The sequence below is a fragment of the Silene latifolia genome, chromosome Y, assembly GCF_048544455.1.
Source record: "Silene latifolia isolate original U9 population chromosome Y, ASM4854445v1, whole genome shotgun sequence".
NCBI classification, from domain to species: Eukaryota; Viridiplantae; Streptophyta; class Magnoliopsida; order Caryophyllales; family Caryophyllaceae; genus Silene; species Silene latifolia.
In genome coordinates this window covers 82,276,268-82,293,624 of record NC_133538.1, presented here as the reverse complement: position 1 = coordinate 82,293,624, position 17,357 = coordinate 82,276,268, and the positions used below count along the sequence as shown (strand labels likewise).

The 17,357-nt window shown below is 40.0% G+C and overlaps 1 pseudogene; it reads left to right on the top strand.

Annotated features, from left to right (window-relative positions):
- Positions 1-8,418: 8,418 nt before the first annotated feature.
- Positions 8,419-9,840, top strand: LOC141628407 (protein-L-isoaspartate O-methyltransferase 1-like; annotated as a pseudogene).
- Positions 9,841-17,357: the final 7,517 nt, after the last annotated feature.

Sequence of the window (17,357 nt, the reverse complement as noted above, 5' to 3'; positions counted from 1 at the left end):
AATATCTATCCTAAGGAGGTTGTGGAAGATGTCTTGGTGAAGGTGGGGGAAATGCTTTTCCCCGCCGACTTCTATGTGATTGAAATGGAACCCGAGAAAGGCTCCACTCCCATTTTGTTGGGAAGGCCTTTCATGAGAACTTCCAACACCAAGATTGATGTATCTAGTGGACGCCTCACAATGGAATTTGAGGGGGAAAATATTGAGTATAGCATACATGAGGCTATGAAATACCCATCCGAGACTTCATCCTTGTGTTTTCTTTAAATTTTTGAGCCAATTGTGCAAACCGTGTATGAATTGTGTAAAGTTGATGCATTAAATGTTGTTTTGACTAATGGATTGGTTGGAGAGGATACGGGGTATGCTTTGTCTTGTGATTTTCAGGAAACAATCAAGGACCTAGAGGAAAATCCCCCAATGGAAGAATGGGAAGAAAAGGAAGAAATCCGGAAGGCAGCAGAGAACTCGCACCGTGCGAGTTTTCCAGCTCCAGAATTCGCACGGTGCGAATCCTCCCCTGTCCAGAAAATTTTCTTCCTTTCTTCCAAATTGTTAGAAGAGCTACCAAAAGAGAAACCCGTTCCCTCTATTGTCAAGCCTCCTATTGTTGAATTGAAGCGCTTACCAAGCCACTTGAAGTATGCATTTCTAGGAAATGAAGAAACTTTACCGGTAATTATTTCAAGCAAGCTTACTAAGGAGCAAGAAGAGGCTCTCATCCGAGTTCTATAGCAACACAAGGAAGCAATTGGGTGGAAAATGGCCGACATCAAAGGCATTAGTCCCACTCTATGCATGCACCGGATTCTTCTTGAAGATGAAGCAAAGCCCATCCGACAACCACAAAGGCGTTTGAACCCTCCAATGATGGATGTTGTGAAGAAAGAGGTACTCAAACTCCTTCATATAGGTATGATCTATCCTATCTCCGATAGTCAATGGGTTAGTCTAACCCAAGTTGTCCCAAAGAAATCCGGGCTAACGGTAGTCGAGAATCATGAAAGTGTTTTGACCCCCACTCGAGTACAAAATGGGTGGAGGGTATGTATCGACTACCGTAGGCTCAATGCCGTGACCCGAAAAGATCACTTCCCGCTTCCCTTCATGGATCAAATGTTGGAGAGGTTAGCGGGAAAAGCTTTTTATTGCTTTTTGGATGGCTACTCGGATTATTTTCAAATCCCCATTGCACCCGAGGACCAAACAAAAACAACCTTCACATGTCCCTTTGGAACGTTTGCCTATAGAAAGATGCCTTTCGGTCTTTGTAATGCTCCGAGAACGTTCCAAAGGTGCATGATGAGTATCTTTTCGGATCATGTTGAGGACTTTATTGAAGTATTCATGGACGATTTCACCGTTCATGGCCAATCTTTTGAGGATTTTTTGAGTCATCTCACTTGGGTCTTGCAAAGATGTATTGATACCAACCTCGTTCTCAACCATGAGAAATGTCATTTCATGGTTGATGAAGGAATAGTCTTTGGACATGTAATCTCCTCTAGGGGGATTGAGGTTGATAAGGCAAAGGTCGATACCATTCGCATCTTGCCTTATCCTACTAATGTGCGCGAAGTGAGATCTTTCCTAGGTCACGCCGGGTTCTACCGGCGTTTTATTAAGGATTTCTCCAAGATTGCCGCTCCTCTATGCAATATACTTCAAAAGGATTGTGAATTTATCATGAGTGAAGAATGCAAGGGAGCTTTTGATATGCTCAAGGAGAAGCTTATTTCGGCACCTATAATTCAACCTCCCAATTGGAATGAACCGTTTGAGATAATGTCGGATGCAAGCAATTATGCCCTTGGTGCTGTACTTGGCCAAAGGGTAGGAAGAGCACCTCATGTTATTCAATATGCGTCGACGATGATGAATGAGGCTCAAAGAAATTATACAACTACCGAGAAAGAATTTCTTGTGGTGGTGTTTGCCTTGGAGAAATTTCGACCTTATATTCTTGGAGCCAAGGTCATCATCTTCACGGATCATGCCGCCTTAAGGCATTTGGTGAACAAGAAGGATTCCAAGCCCCGTTTGATGAGTTGGGTATTACTTTTGAGTGAGTTTGACGTTGAACTCAAGGACAAGAAGGGCACAACTAACACGGTGGCGGATCACCTAAGTAGAATTGTGCAAGAGAAGCCTCAAGGAGTCTTGGAATTACCAATACAAGCTTCCTTTCCGGATGACACACTCCTAGCATTGTCATCCATTGAGCCATGGTATGCCCATATAGTCAACTTTTTGGTTTTACAAGAGTTTCCAAAGGGTCTTTCTCGCTCTCAACGGGACAAGATCAAGAGTGATGCTAAGTACTATGTGTGGGATGACCCATACCTTTGGAAATTTTGTGCCGATCAAGTCATTAGGAGGTGTGTTCCGGACACCGAAATCATTCCAATTCTTAAATTTTGTCACGAGTATGCTTGCGGTGGGCATTTTGGAGCCAAGAGAACGGCTAGAAAAGTCTTGGAAAGCGGTTTCTTTTGGCCCACATTATTCCAAGATGCTCATGCCATGGTGAAGACGTGTGATAGAGGCCAAAGAGTTGGCAACATTTCAAAAAAAGGAGAAATGCCACAAACTCTCATGATCTATTGTGAAATATTTGATGTGTGGGGTATTGACTTTATGGGACCATTTCCCGCATCTTGTGGCAATGTTTATATACTTTTGGCGGTGGACTATGTCTCCAAGTGGGTGGAGGCTAAAGCCACCAAGACCGATGATGCAAAGGTAGTTGGAGAATTCATCAAAACCAACATCTTTTCTCGGTTTGGTTTCCCAAAAGCGTTGATAAGCGACCGTGGCACTCACTTTTGCAACAAAGCCATTGGAGCTCTTCTCAAAAAGTATGGGGTATTTCATAAAGTCTCAACCGCCTATGACCCTCAAACCAACGGTCAAGCCGAGGTTTCTAATAGGGAGATTAAGGCTATCCTTGAGAAGACGGTGAATCCCGGCCTCAAGGATTGGAGCTTGAGGTTGGATGATGCCTTGTGGGCCTACCGCACGACTTACAAAACGCCAATCGGGATGTCACCTTACCGCTTACTTTTTGGGAAATCATGTCATCTACCCGTGGAGGTTGAGCATCGAGCTTATTGGGTGGTCAAGTCGTTCAATTTGCAAATGAATGAAGCGGGGCTTCATAGGAAACTTCAACTTCAAGAATTGGAAGAAATTCGGAATGATGCTTATGAGAATGCTTCCATTTACAAGGCAAGAACAAGAGCATAGCATGATAATATGATTTCAAGAAGAGTGTTCCAAGTGGGAGAGAAAGTCTTACTCTTTCAAAATCGACTTAGACTTTTCTCCAAGAAATTGAGGTCTAGGTGGATGGGACCATATGAAGTGGTTCGTGTCTTCCCATATGGAGCAATTGAAATCAAATGCTTGAAATCCGGGAAAGTTTTGAAAGTGAATGGGCAAAGGCTTAAGCATTATCATGAAGTAATTGAAGTGGGTGAAGTGGAAACACTCCACCTTGTTGATCCAATTTACTCAAATTAATGAAGATGCAACTTTGTCGAGCCATCGACGTTAAATAAACGGCAAAAGTTTGTAAATATTTCTTTATCTTGCATATTTAAATTCCGCATTGCATTGTCTTTATTGCATTTTTCATATTTAAATTAATTGCATCCTTTAATTCTTGCATAATAAATTAAATCATTTGCATTTTCATTAATGTTTTTAGCATGTTAGGATGGTTTAATGTGTGTTTTAGTGATGGGATACCAACTCAATGGCATATGTGAAGAAAATAAGGAAGAACGATGGGTAAAAGACTTGGCTAGAGTGGAGAATTAAGCAACAAAAAAGTCACTTCCAGCAGCAATGTCGCACCGTGCGACTTTCCCAATGCCTATTCTCGCACCGTGCGAGAAAACTGGAAGACCCCTTTTCAGCTCGTTTTTCCCACGACGTCTCCATTAGTTCTTCCCCAATTCCTTTGACATTCAACCTCTGTCTTCACCATAACCCTAAACCCCTAAAAATCACCCATCAAAACCTTCTCAAATCATCCAAATCAAGCAATCTACCTTCAAGTTTTATCAACTTTCATCTCCCAACATCAATTTGGGCAAGGTAAATTGCAGAAAATTCACAAAACCATCAACTATTTCGACCTAGGGTTTCAAAGAATTGAAGATTTTTGGGTTGCAAATTGGATTGAAGGGACGACTTTACGTATTTTTGGTTAGCATTCATCAACCAACAACACAAACAAGAATCAAAGGGAGGTATAACACCTTATTACTTCTCCTTGTCATTCATAGTTACCTAAATTCCGAATTTGAGTGCTTCAAAATCAAAATTTAGTTGTTTAATTGTGTTGAAATTGTCCTTAAACAATCCTTTAACTTGTGAGGTGTTTTTATTCCAACAAATAGCTAATTAGCACATCATTTTTTGTAGTGCATATTAGGTGTTTGATCATTTGCCTCACCCAAATCATTTCCAAAAAAAATTGTGTTTTTTCTGAAAGTTAATTATTCTACAATGGGCAAGGGTAAAGCTACCGAGGCTTCTTCCTCAAGAGGACCCAAGGGAGCCTCGGATTATGATGAAAATGAATACTCGGGTAAGGAGGGCCTCCAAGACAAGGCCCTCTCAAATTGGAAGAAGTTTGCTTCGGTGTCAACCGTGGCACAAACTAAATTCCTTGATGAAAACCTTCTTACCGAGTTGGGAATGCTTCCCACAACCCGGATGCTCTTGGAAAAGGTCGGACTTGAGGCCTACATTAAAATTGCCGCACCCACCGGAAGGGGTGTCACCTTTGAGTTTCTTTCTTCGTTGGAAAAAGTGAAATTGGGAAGGGACAAGATCCCGGGGATCAAATTTCGGGCATGTCGCCTTACCCATACCTTGACATATGATGAGGTACGAGAGGCCCTACATATCACAAAAGCCCCCATCAAAGAAAACCTTGATGAGTGCCTTTTGGAATGATATGACGGGAGATGTGCGTCATGGAAACTCAAAGAATACCACCATCCCCAACCCGGTCTTGCGCCTCCTAAGCCGCCATATAAACACCAACTTCTTGGTCATGACCGAACCAACAAAAATGCAATATCAACAAATTCAATGTCTATGGTCGATGACCCCGGAAGGGAGGGGAGTACCGGATTGGGTAGACTTGTTTGTGAGTGGTTGCCTTGAACTACAAAAGAATCCAAAAGGGACCATTTTTATTGGGGGCATGATCGAATTGATTGTCCAAAAGACGGGTGTACCATTTCCACCCAATGCTTACGAACTTGATGGTAGTGGTCTCCTAGACTACCATTACTTGAAGCACGCACACATGATTGAGGTGGTTGACAAAATTACCTCCTTGGTCATTTGGTGCATGGGTGGGCAAAACTCCAAGCATTACATGTATCTACCCCGTCCCCCTGACTCACCCTTGGGTTGGGGGAGTGCACAAGATTTCTACATGCCTCCCGACGATGCCTTTGTGTACCTTTGGCTTGATAGAGCCCAAGTAGTTGAGCCGGATGAGGATGAGGGAGGAGAGCAACCGCAAGTGGGGGGGGCTTTGACTTTTGGTGACATGCCTCATAATGATGCACCATTTGATGAACGCATGCCTAATGCCCCGTATGATGAGCCCCATTTCACTCCTCCCCAAATGCCACAACAAACACAACAACAATATCCTTTTTCGGACCCTCAATTCAACTACCCGGCCTTCTACACATGGCAAACCAACATCACAAACCGTGTCACCAACCCTGAGTCTACCCTCTCTCAAATGCAACTAACGGAGAATGCTCGGTGGGGAATCACCGAAAACTGCTACAACCACTATCAAGAGGATTTGGAAGAGATGCGTTATACTTCAAACGCAACTTTTAATATGGTGGCCGCGATGAATGCTCAATTCATGCATCAATTCCCCACCCAATACCAAGGGTATAGTGAGACTAAGGTTGAGGAAACAAGAGCCGAAATGGCTAGATTTTGAAGAAGAAGAGAATCAAGAAGAAGAGGAGGACCTCCGGACTATGGAGGTGCCTCAAGCTCACACTCTTGAGTGAGTTAGGGTGTTCACCTCACACTTTGGGGACAAAGTGAAGATTTAAGTGTGGGATGGGCATGAGTTGGTATCATGTATATATTGTGATATATTCAATTCCCTGCATTGTATTTCATTTCAAAAAAAAAAAAAAAAAAAAAAAAAAAAAAAAAAAAGAAAAATAAAAACCCGGCTAGGATGAAAACCCGAAAGGGCATCCTAGGCAAAAATGGGAAAGTGGTCGAGGCCGGAGTGAAAACCCGAAAGGGTGCTCCGGGCAAAATGAAGAAAAGAGTGCGAGCCACGAGAGTAGAGGTGAGGAAAAGAGCTAAACCAAAAACCCGAAAGGCGGTTTAGGCAAAATGAGAGAAGTAGAAAAAAAATTGGGAAATCTTGTGACCTCTTTGAAGCCTTGAAATCATGTCACATACATGACTATTTCCATTTGGAGTTGGTGACATAAGTGGTGGAGCTCTAGAAGGCCAGATGGGTAGGTTAGTAGTGTGCCAAGACTAGGAGGGGGATTCGGAAGCTTACTTTGTTACTAGTGCTTGGCATACTTGTTGTGTGGGATTGTGTTGACTTGTATTATGCATTGTTGGAGAGGTTGTTGAGTTGTTGTAGAATTGTTGAAGAATGGAGGTATTTGAGGTTGCCTAATTGATAGGTTAGGAGAGGCTTTGATGACCAAGGTAGCCTTGTGTGAACCAAGTGGAGTGATAAGGGGGAGTAATAAGGAGGATGTGTTGAGTTTTGGGAAAGGATGAATGGATGAATTGGTGGACTTAGGATCATCTTAGAAGAGGGATGACATAAGGAGGGGGAGTGAGAGAAGAGAGGTTCGAATTGGTGGAATTTGGGTCACTTACTCACTTGTTGAAGCTATGAAGAAAAGTGACCATGTGCTTAGTCGAGGGATGATATAAGTAGGGAGAGCGAGATGAAGAGAGGTGAATTAGGAGTGCCCATACTTCTTAGCCTAGGTGGTGATTAGGTTTACTCTAGTTTGCTCGGGACGAGCAAAGGGCTAAGTGTGGGGTGTTTGATGAGCTCCTATTTCTACCTAGTTTTGGCATCATTTAAAGCTCATTTGGTAACACTTGGTGACGGTTTTTGACCTTTTTGACGGTATTTAACCAATTCCATGTGCTTCACCATTTAGCATGATTTCAAGTGAAGAATAAGAAGCCAAGAGATCGAGAGAAGTGCCCAAGGAAGAGCCAAGAACAAGCTTGAAGAAATACAACGAGAAAGGCTTCCAAAGGATCAAGTGAAACAAGAAAGAAAGACGCGCTCCAGGACCAAACTCGCATCGTGCGAGTTTCCAGACACCAGAACTCGCACGGTGCGAAAAATCTGGGTTTTATGGCGTTTTGTATTACGGGCCTTTCCTTTGTTAAGCCCGTAATTATTAGGTTACGGTAGACTATAAATAGGATGTTTGCAAATAGGTTAAGCATCTTTTGTGCACTTTAATTAATCAAGTTGTAATTTGGGAATATTTTCATCTTTTGAATTGGGTTTAATCTCACTAATAGGACAATAATATTGATTAGAAGGATTTATTGAGGGGTTTTGTCAACTAAAGTGCCAAACTTTGGGTCGGGTTAAGTCTCTCTTAATATTGATTAATTTCCATCTTCAAACTTTTGATTGATTGCTTGCCTTGCACTCTTGTTTGAATTTGTCTTGCTTTTGTTACAATTAGAAACCAAACCAAACCCCCCCCCCCCCCCTTTTTACATAATTGTTGTTACTTCTTCACAATTGTTCTAATTGCTCTTTTAATTTCACTATTGCAAAACCCATCTTCTCTTGGGTTCGATCATTTGCTTACTACCTTACTAGTTTATAATTAGTGTTAAATAGTGTTCTTAGTGTGCTTAGTGTTATATAAATTGTTAATTTGGCCGTCTTTTCGCGCGACGTTTTAGGCGTGTCACTCATCTAGGTGGTGTAGTTTACATAGTATGTATGAGTATGCCCATTTGTGACGTGACTTACGGTATTTGGAAATTGGAACTAGCAACTGAATTACTGGTTGTTGACAAGTTGTTTATGAGTAGTGAATCTGTGTTTTGTAGCACTTAAAAATGAAGGGGGAGGGGAGGAGATGGAGGGGAGGGAGTGCAAAGAATTCTTGTGATATTAATCGTTCCCATGTTAAAAGGATTTTGTTTGGTTTGTAGTACGGTAAATAGATCTTTTTCTTTCCCTTGCATCCATTACCTTTCAACCAACTTACCAACAAGACAATGGAAAGTCACCCTTCGTTTCCCTCCCCCTCCCTTCCCCTCCACATTACTCCACAGTCCGTCCAAACGGAAGTAAAGTTGTCTTCGTTTCTGGTTTTATGCTTTCATGGACTCGATTGTATTATGTATGAGCAGAAGTACTTATCAGGAGTTAACAAGAGCAAAAACAAAGAATTGGTGAACCAGTTGCAATGTTATGGTGTAATCCATTCTGGGAAGGTATCAGAAGTGATGGAAATTATTGATAGGGGGTTTTTTGTACATGAGGGTACCCCTCCTTATTTGGATAGCCCCATGCCAATTGGTCACAATGCAACGATTTCGGCTCCTCATATGCATGCAATGTGCCTTGATCTTCTACATGATAAGCTACAACCGGGAATGCATGCTTTAGATGTTGGTTCATGTAATTTTTTTCCTTGAAACATAATTGTTACACTCCATATGAGATGCCTTTTTTCAGTTAACTGTAGTCTCATAGGATTCTATGATTTTCCTATTCCTATGTGCTTGTGATCGAGACGATCGCTGTCACAAATTTTGATTTTACTATCCAATTTAATCACCTCGAACACAATGGCAATTCAGCAACCAACTTGATATCTATGGCCGAATATACTCTCTCGAAACAGAGGAGAAACGAAATATCTCCTGACCTTTGTTATCTTAGTTCACATAAGTTTTTTTTAATACAATATACAAAGTGGACATTCTCATCATAGTTAGTATTCTGCTTGTAGGAACGGGGTATTTGACTGCATGTTTTGCACTAATGGTTGGACGTGAAGGGCGTGTTGTTGGCATAGAACACATACCTGAACTTGTCACTTGGTCAATTGAAAATATTAAGAAAAGTGCTGCTGCTCCATTCCTGGAAGCCTCTTCCTTGTCTATTCATGTTGGTGGTAAGATCAGACCCCTCTCACATATGCTTTTCTCGTAGCTTAGGTAGAAAATTATGATGTAATGCAGATTGATTCTCCCAAGTGTGTCTCCAATATTTTCCAATTCCCAGAGCCTGATTACCTTCCCAATGGTTGGAACCGAGCTACCCCAAGAGTTGGCTATTCCTTGATTTCAGATTTTTTTTTTTTTCCTTTTCTTTGCAGTTTATTAGAGGATTAAGTGGTTATATACTTATATGAGTTGTTTTTTTTTTGGTCAATTCTGAGACTGCTTCTCAGGAGACTAATTGCTACGAGTACTTTATAACCAATGGTAATATGGTTGTAGATGGAAGAGAAGGATGGCCAGAAGCTGCGCCATACGATGCAATCCATGTTGGGGCTGCTGCACCAGAAATCCCAAAAGCATTGATATAGCAACTGAAGCCAGGTGGCAGATTGGTGATACCAGTGGGGACCTTCTTCCAGGATTTGCAGGTGCTCGACAAGAAGGAAGATGGGTCGCTTAGTATTAGAACCGAGACTTCTGTGAGATACGTTCCATTGACAGGCCGTGAGGAACAATTGCGTGGCTAAGCCGCTTTGTGTTACTAGTATCCATCTTAACCGTGCAAGTTCACTTTCATTGGTGTCTCAGTGAATTAGTAGTCAAGTGCTCTGTGTACATAGCTCCTCAGTCGGTTTGCTTAAGATTTTAGTCTTTTACTGTGCAAGACATTGCTGGTGCTGCCCACTTTCCCCCTTCTGAGTTCTGACACTCCAGTCCTGTATATTATATGTACAATCGGTGGTGTTGGTACTATGATGTTTGTTTCGAAATATATAAGATTATAAGGTAAGGCAATTTGCCTAGTTAAATGTGAATACACGACTGATGTACGATTTGGTTTCAGTTGTGCTTCTTGTACCGATTTTCAGCAAGTGTAATGTTAGAATAGGCTCAGGTAGCGTTTGTAACTACGGAATTGATTTCATTTTCATGATTTTAATTGTAGAAATTCATGCGTTTGGGAAACCCATGGACATGAAATTGGAATTGGAATTGGAATTGGAATTGGAATTGAACTTGGGCGAGACGGATATGGGTCGAGGTCATTGGATGTTTTATATTTGAAAAAATTAAATATTGTCTCGAAAAATATTTGCGATCGTAAAAAATATCATAAACAAAAATATTTTGATGAAATTTGCGTCACAGATTAAAACGTAAGAAGTGATGAAATTGAAATGACTACCATATAGTAGGTATTTAAGAACCCCAAAATTTAACTAGCTTGGAATTGATAAGGAATTGAGTCAATTTCAATTCCAAATTTTAGGGCTTCTCAAACACTTGAAATATCTCAACTACGGAATTCAATTCCAATTTAAAGTTCCCAAAGATACCATCAAACTCATTCGCGATTTGTTCAAAATTGTTGCTGCTTAAACCCTTTTGTCGCTTTTGGCGAAGCTCTTTTGGCGAAGCTGTGAGTGGCACTTTAGAAGGACTGATTTTGTTTGAAACCTATATATCAACTCTAAAACTGCACTTGTGGCTCCCTCTACAAGTATTACAACACAAAAAAGTCTATCATAGACAAATGACCAAGCAGAAAAGAAATTCCACAGCTTTTAAATTCGTTGGATATTCGACTCTTTCAGATTTAAGACACGTTTGTTCATATACGGAGTATTAAACAAGAACTTGTATTTAGATGTAATGTGTTAGAGAGCTCGTGAAAATCATTTTCTAGTGAAAATTTTACACATGAAGATTTCTAATAGGTTTGTAAAATGTATATGAAAACAAAATGGAAGCATATACAATTCTGGAACCTCGGAAACTTAAATACACAAAATATCATGAACATGGAAAGGGAAATTAGACAATAAAATCTGATGCGTATTTTTTATATGATATTTTACACCCTATTTTACACGCATTTTAGAGCTCATTTATGTAGTTTATGCTACTATTTTCCCTATTTCCGTCTACTTTCGTGTTTTTGTACATTATTGCAGAAATGTGAAGAATCCAGCGGAAATCAAGCTAAATCCGTCCCCGAGTACCTTGCATTGCATTTGACGTGAAGTATTTACTCAAGAAACGAACTTGGTGCGCATATCAAGGTCCGAAAGACTAATTCACGAAGTTTTGAAGCCAAGTACACTACTCCGGTCGATCGATCGACCTCCATGGTCGATCGACCGAAGCACGACATACGAAGCTCTTCGTATAGTGAGGGTTAGTCGATCGACCGGTCCCAGTGGTCGATCGACCAGACCGTGACTCTGACGCAAATTAAAAGAACGAGAAGTTTGAAGCCCATCGTAATTAGGTTTTAGGAAATAAGAACTACGTTATATTCCTATATAACGTAGCTTAGGCTTCATTTTTAAGAGGCAGTTTTTCATCATCTAGTTCTTGACATACAATTCAATAATCATTAGATTAGTTCATTCTTTCATTAATAAAGTTCTTTTTGCATTTGGTTTTGATCTTTCCTCTGCGATTCCCTTCACGGTACTCTTCTGTTCTTATATTCAGTTTCATTGCTTTAATTCTCTGATAGTTTAGAATTGCTAGGTTAGATCTCCCGAAGCCAAATTATCGTTTTATGTTAATTGTTCGTTTAATTAATTTAAGTATGAATTCGAATGTTTTAATTGTTAAGTTTATTGCTGTCGTTATTTCTAGTATGAGTAGCTAAAGACCTTGTGCTAGGATGTAGGGAATCTGTAGAAGTAGGCGGCATTAGAATAGCATGACCTAGAACGCGCCATGGTCGATCGACTGGGTTCCCTGGTCGATCGACTGGCCACGTGAGATATGCTTCGTTTTAATTAATTTAATTTCCATATTTGACGAATCGAGTGCACGCGACTAGTTGAATGTTTAGGAATTGACCGACCCAATAAAGATCGAGTGTCTTTTATATGATGTTTTACACCCTATTTTACACGCATTTCAGAGCTCATTTATGTAGTTTATGCTACTATTCTCCCTATTTCCGTCTACTTCCGTGTTTTTGTACATTATTGCAGAAATGTGAAGAATCCAGCGGAAATCAAGCTAAATCCGTCCCCGAGTACCTTGCATTGCATTTGACGTGAAGTATTTACTCAAGAAACAAACTTGGTGCGCATATCGAGGCCCAAAAGACTAATTCACGAAGTTTTTGAAGCCAAGTACCAGCTACTCCAGTCGATCGACTGACCTCCATGGTCGATCGACCAGAGCACGACATACAGAAGCTACTGTATAGTGAGGGTTAGTCGATCGACCGGTCCCAGTGGTCGATCGACCAGACCGTGACTCTAACGCAAATTAAAAGAACGAGAAGTTTGAAGCCCATCGTAATTAGGTTTTGGGAAATAAGAACTACGTTGTATTCCTATATAACGTAGCTTAGGCTTCAGTTTTAAGAGGCAGTTTTTCATCATCTAGTTCTTGACATACAATTCAATAATCATTAGATTAGTTCATTCATTCATTAATAAAGTTCTTTTTGCATTTGGTTTTGATCTTTCCTCTGCGATTCCCTTCACGGTACTCTTTTGTTCTTATATTCAGTTTCATTGCTTTAATTCGCTGATAGTTTAGAATTGCTAGGTTAGATCTCCCGAAGCCAAATTATCGTTTTATGTTAATTGTTCGTTTAATTAATTTAAGTATGAATTCGAATGTTTTAATTGTTAAGTTTATTGCTGTCGTTATTTCTAGTATGAGTAGCAAAATACCTTGTGCTAGGATGTAGGGAATCTGTAGAAGTAGGCGGCATTAGAATAGCATGACCTAGAACGCGCCATGGTCGATCGACTGGGTTCCCTGGTCGATCGACTGGCCACGTGAGATATGCTTCGTTTTAATTAATTTAATTTCCATATTTGACGAATCGAGTGCACGCGACTAGTTGAATGTTTAGGAATTGACAGACCCAATAAAGATAGAGTGTCTTTTATATGATGTTTTACACCCTATTTTACACGCATTTCAGAGCTCATTTATGTAGTTTATGCTACTATTCTCCCTATTTCCGTCTACTTCCGTGTTTTTGTAAATTATTGCAGAAATGTGAAGAATCCAGCGGAAATCAAGCTAAATTCGTCCCCGAGTACCTTGCATTGCATTTGACGTGAAGTATTTACTCAAGAAACAAACTTGGTGCGCATATCGAGGCCCAAAAGACTAATTCACGAAGTTTTTGAAGCCAAGTACCAGCTACTCCAGTCGATCGACTGACCTCTATGGTCGATCGACCAGAGCACGACATACAGAAGCTACTGTATAGTGAGGGTTAGTCGATCGACCGGTCCCAGTGGTCGATCGACCAGACCGTGACTCTAACGCAAATTAAAAGAACGAGAAGTTTGAAGCCCATCGTAATTAGGTTTTGGGAAATAAGAACTACGTTGTATTCCTATATAACGTAGCTTAGGTTTCAGTTTTAAGAGGCAGTTTTTCATCATCTAGTTCTTGACATACAATTCAATAATCATTAGATTAGTTCATTCATTCATTAATAAAGTTCTTTTTGCATTTGGTTTTGATCTTTCCTCTGCGATTCCCTTCACGGTACTCTTCTGTTCTTATATTCAGTTTCATTGCTTTAATTCGCTGATAGTTTAGAATTGCTAGGTTAGATCTCCCGAAGCCAAATTATCGTTTTATGTTAATTGTTCGTTTAATTAATTTAAGTATGAAATCGAATGTTTTAATTGTTAAGTTTATTGCTGTCGTTATTTCTAGTATGAGTAGCAAAATACCTTGTGCTAGGATGTAGGGAATCTGTAGAAGTAGGCGGCATTAGAATAGTATGACCTAGAACGCGCCATGGTCGATCGACTGGGTTCCCTGGTCGATCGACTGGCCACGTGAGATATGCTTCGTTTTAATTAATTTAATTTCCATATTTGACGAATCGAGTGCACGCGACTAGTTGAATGTTTAGGAATTGACCGACCCAATAAAGATCGAAAGATAGGGAAGGGAGATAACCTACCTAATTAAGACGACTAAATTAATAAGATCGACATATAAGTTAATTTAGCCTTTTAAATCACTTTTCAGGACAAAAGTTAGCATTAGTGATATTAGGGACCTGTAGCGAGATCGAAAGATGCTACCTGTTAAGAAAGGACCGAGAGGACTTCTTATTTTCCCGTCTCACGTGTTTGTTTTAGACCTACCTAGTATACTGCCGCCGAAACTATAGTGAACCGACCATCTTAGCACCCTTTTATCATTTGATTTCATACATTTCTTTAGTTTTCTTTTAATTTCATTGCCATTAGTATAGGCCAACACAAATCAAGTCCCCCTCACATTTGTTACCTTAGACTAGAATTAGACAACTATTAATTGCATCGCCTCCCTGTGGTTCGACCCTGACTGCCACTAGCTATAGTAGTAGTTTGGACTATAAATATTATTTTTGGTGCACACAACGACGAGCATCAAATTTTGGCGCCGTTGCCGGTGATGCGTGTCCTAAATATGATGTTTTACACCCCATTTTACATGCATTTCAGAGCTCATTTGTGTAGTTTATGCTGCATTTCTCCCTATTTCCGTCTACTTCCGTATTTTTGTACATTATTGCAGAAATGTGAAGAATTCAGCGGAAATCAAGCTAAATCCGTCCCCGAGTACCTTGCATTGCATTTGACATGAAGTTACTTACTCAAGGAACGAGCTTGGTGCGCATTTCGTGGCCCGAAAGACTAATCCACGAAGTTTTAGAAGCGGGCTACCAGCTAAAGCAGTCGATCGACCGATGCCTATGGTCGATCGACCATCATACGACTTACAGAAACCACTGTACACTGAAGAGCCGTCGATCGACCGAGAAACATGGTCGATCGACCACACCGCTAATCAGACGAGAATAAGAAGATCGAGGAAAAGCAAGCCCATTGTGTTTCGGTTTTGATAATAAGTGTTACGTATATTTTCTATATAACGTAACCTAGAACATTCAGTTTTCAATCAAGTTTTACATTCAGTTTTTATCAGTTTTAGAATATCAAATAATTAGGGTTCGGAATGTTGGTTTGCGTCGGATTTTCGTTCGTACTTCTAATCATTCCGTTACAATTCCTCTGCAATTTCGGTATTCCTTCTGTTCTATTTCAGTTCATCTTTATTGCGTTGATAGTATAGAAATTGCTAGTTAGGTTCCAAAAGCCAATTTTATCGTTTTATGTTATTTATTTGCCTAATCGTTTTAAGCATGAATTCCGTAGTTTTAATCCTTAATATTATTGTTGTTTCCACTATAGTCATGAGCAGCTAAATTATTCGTGCTGGGATGTAGGGAATCTGTAGGATTAGGCGGCTTTAGAATAGTAGACTGAAATCGCGTGTCAGTCGATCGACTGCCATACCTGGTCGATCGACTGACCACGTGAGGTGTTACCTTCGTTTTAATTGTTTTAATTTCTATATTTGACGAATTGAGTGCACGCGACTAGTTGAATGTTTAGGATTTGTGTAGATAGCCGTATCCGTCGATATTGGAATTTATAGAGAACCCGACAAACACCCGATGATGATAGGACACATGTATTCTTTAGTTGTCATTGTCATTATTTGGAGCTCGTTTTACGATGTAGAATGGGCGTCGTCGATGAAGTATTTTATTAATTTAAATGATATTTAAATTAATGTTTTTTTTTAAGTGAGTTCATTTTATTAATTTAAATGATATTTAAATTAAAGTCTTTTTTAAGGTGATTTCAATTTAATTTATTTTATTTTGAATTTATTTTCCCAAGTTTATTTTATTGAAAATAAAATAAATATTTGATTTTAAAAATCATTTTATGAGTATATTTGGTTTGAAAAATCATTTATTTTAATGTGTTAATTGATTTGAAAAATCGATTTGAAAATCGAAAAGAACTCGTTTTGAACATGTGTTTTTGAGCTCGATTTTAGCTCGGTTTTTGAGCCCGTTTTCTTTACGAGTTGGCACGAATATCGAGTACACTAACCAACCTAGACCACTACCCATCCAACCCAGTTCGAACCCCCTTAACCACGGCCCAAATCATGCCCCAAATCACCCCCACAAACAGCCCGCATACAAACAACCTACCCCCTGTTTTGCTGCTCAATCCCGAGCCCAAAACCCGCTCCAAATACCACCAAAACCCGTGCCCATTAACCCTAACCCATACCCTAATATCCTACCCATATTACCTTACCTTAATCACCAAGAAAAACCCCCAAACGAACCCTAGAAAGCCCCCCAAAAGCTGCTGGACAGCAGCTATGCTCAACAGCCCGACTGCCTCTTCCTCCCTTTTACCCTACTTTAACTCCTTATAAATACCACCCCTTCATCATACATTCATTCCTCTAAGTTCTCCATACATACTACCTTCACTTACAAGCTTTAAACCTCAGAAACAAACCCTAATTGCCTCTCAAAAACCCTCCACAAAACCGACATACAAACTGAAACTGTTTGTGTGTCCTCCTCGAAAAACAATTCGTTCCTCCCTCAAACCTCCATCAAAACTCGATTTTCTTGTTCCTAATTAACCACATAACATCCATCTACACATTAGACAAAGATTTACGAGCCAAATTGCCCTTGAGAGTACACGAAATCCCTCGAATAACAGAGTGTTATACACTCTGTTTTCGCGGTTTATTCTTGTCTGTTCAGTTCTGTTTGTGCTCGTTTTTCGTTCCCAATAACTCAAAACGAGCAGGGGTTGCTTTAAGATCTCTGTTCTCCTCTCTTTCTAGTTTTCAAAACATCTTTTAAATCGAATTTTCGTCGTGAAACGAGGGAGAAATCATCGTTTGAAAGTTGCTGTCCAGATTCGATAAAAACGCGTGTTTGCTTTGTTTCTTCGTCGACGACGGCCTCTTGAGATAAAATCTACCATCGATTACGACCCAAGACGGTATCAACGATACATGTAGGTTGAGGGTGCATCAAATCCTCCTCTTTCTCCCTTTTATTTCGTTTTTTTTATGTTTGTTTTTTATAGTTTGTTTTTATTCGTTTATCGTTTTTGTTTATCGATTGTTTAATTAACTATGAAACTAGTTTAGTCCGAGTATGAGTTAAAGTACCACCATGAACACCCGCGTTGACTTGAGATGGGAAAGAAACCGCTACATCAGTCGGTCGTACACCCCCGTCTCATTTACATATC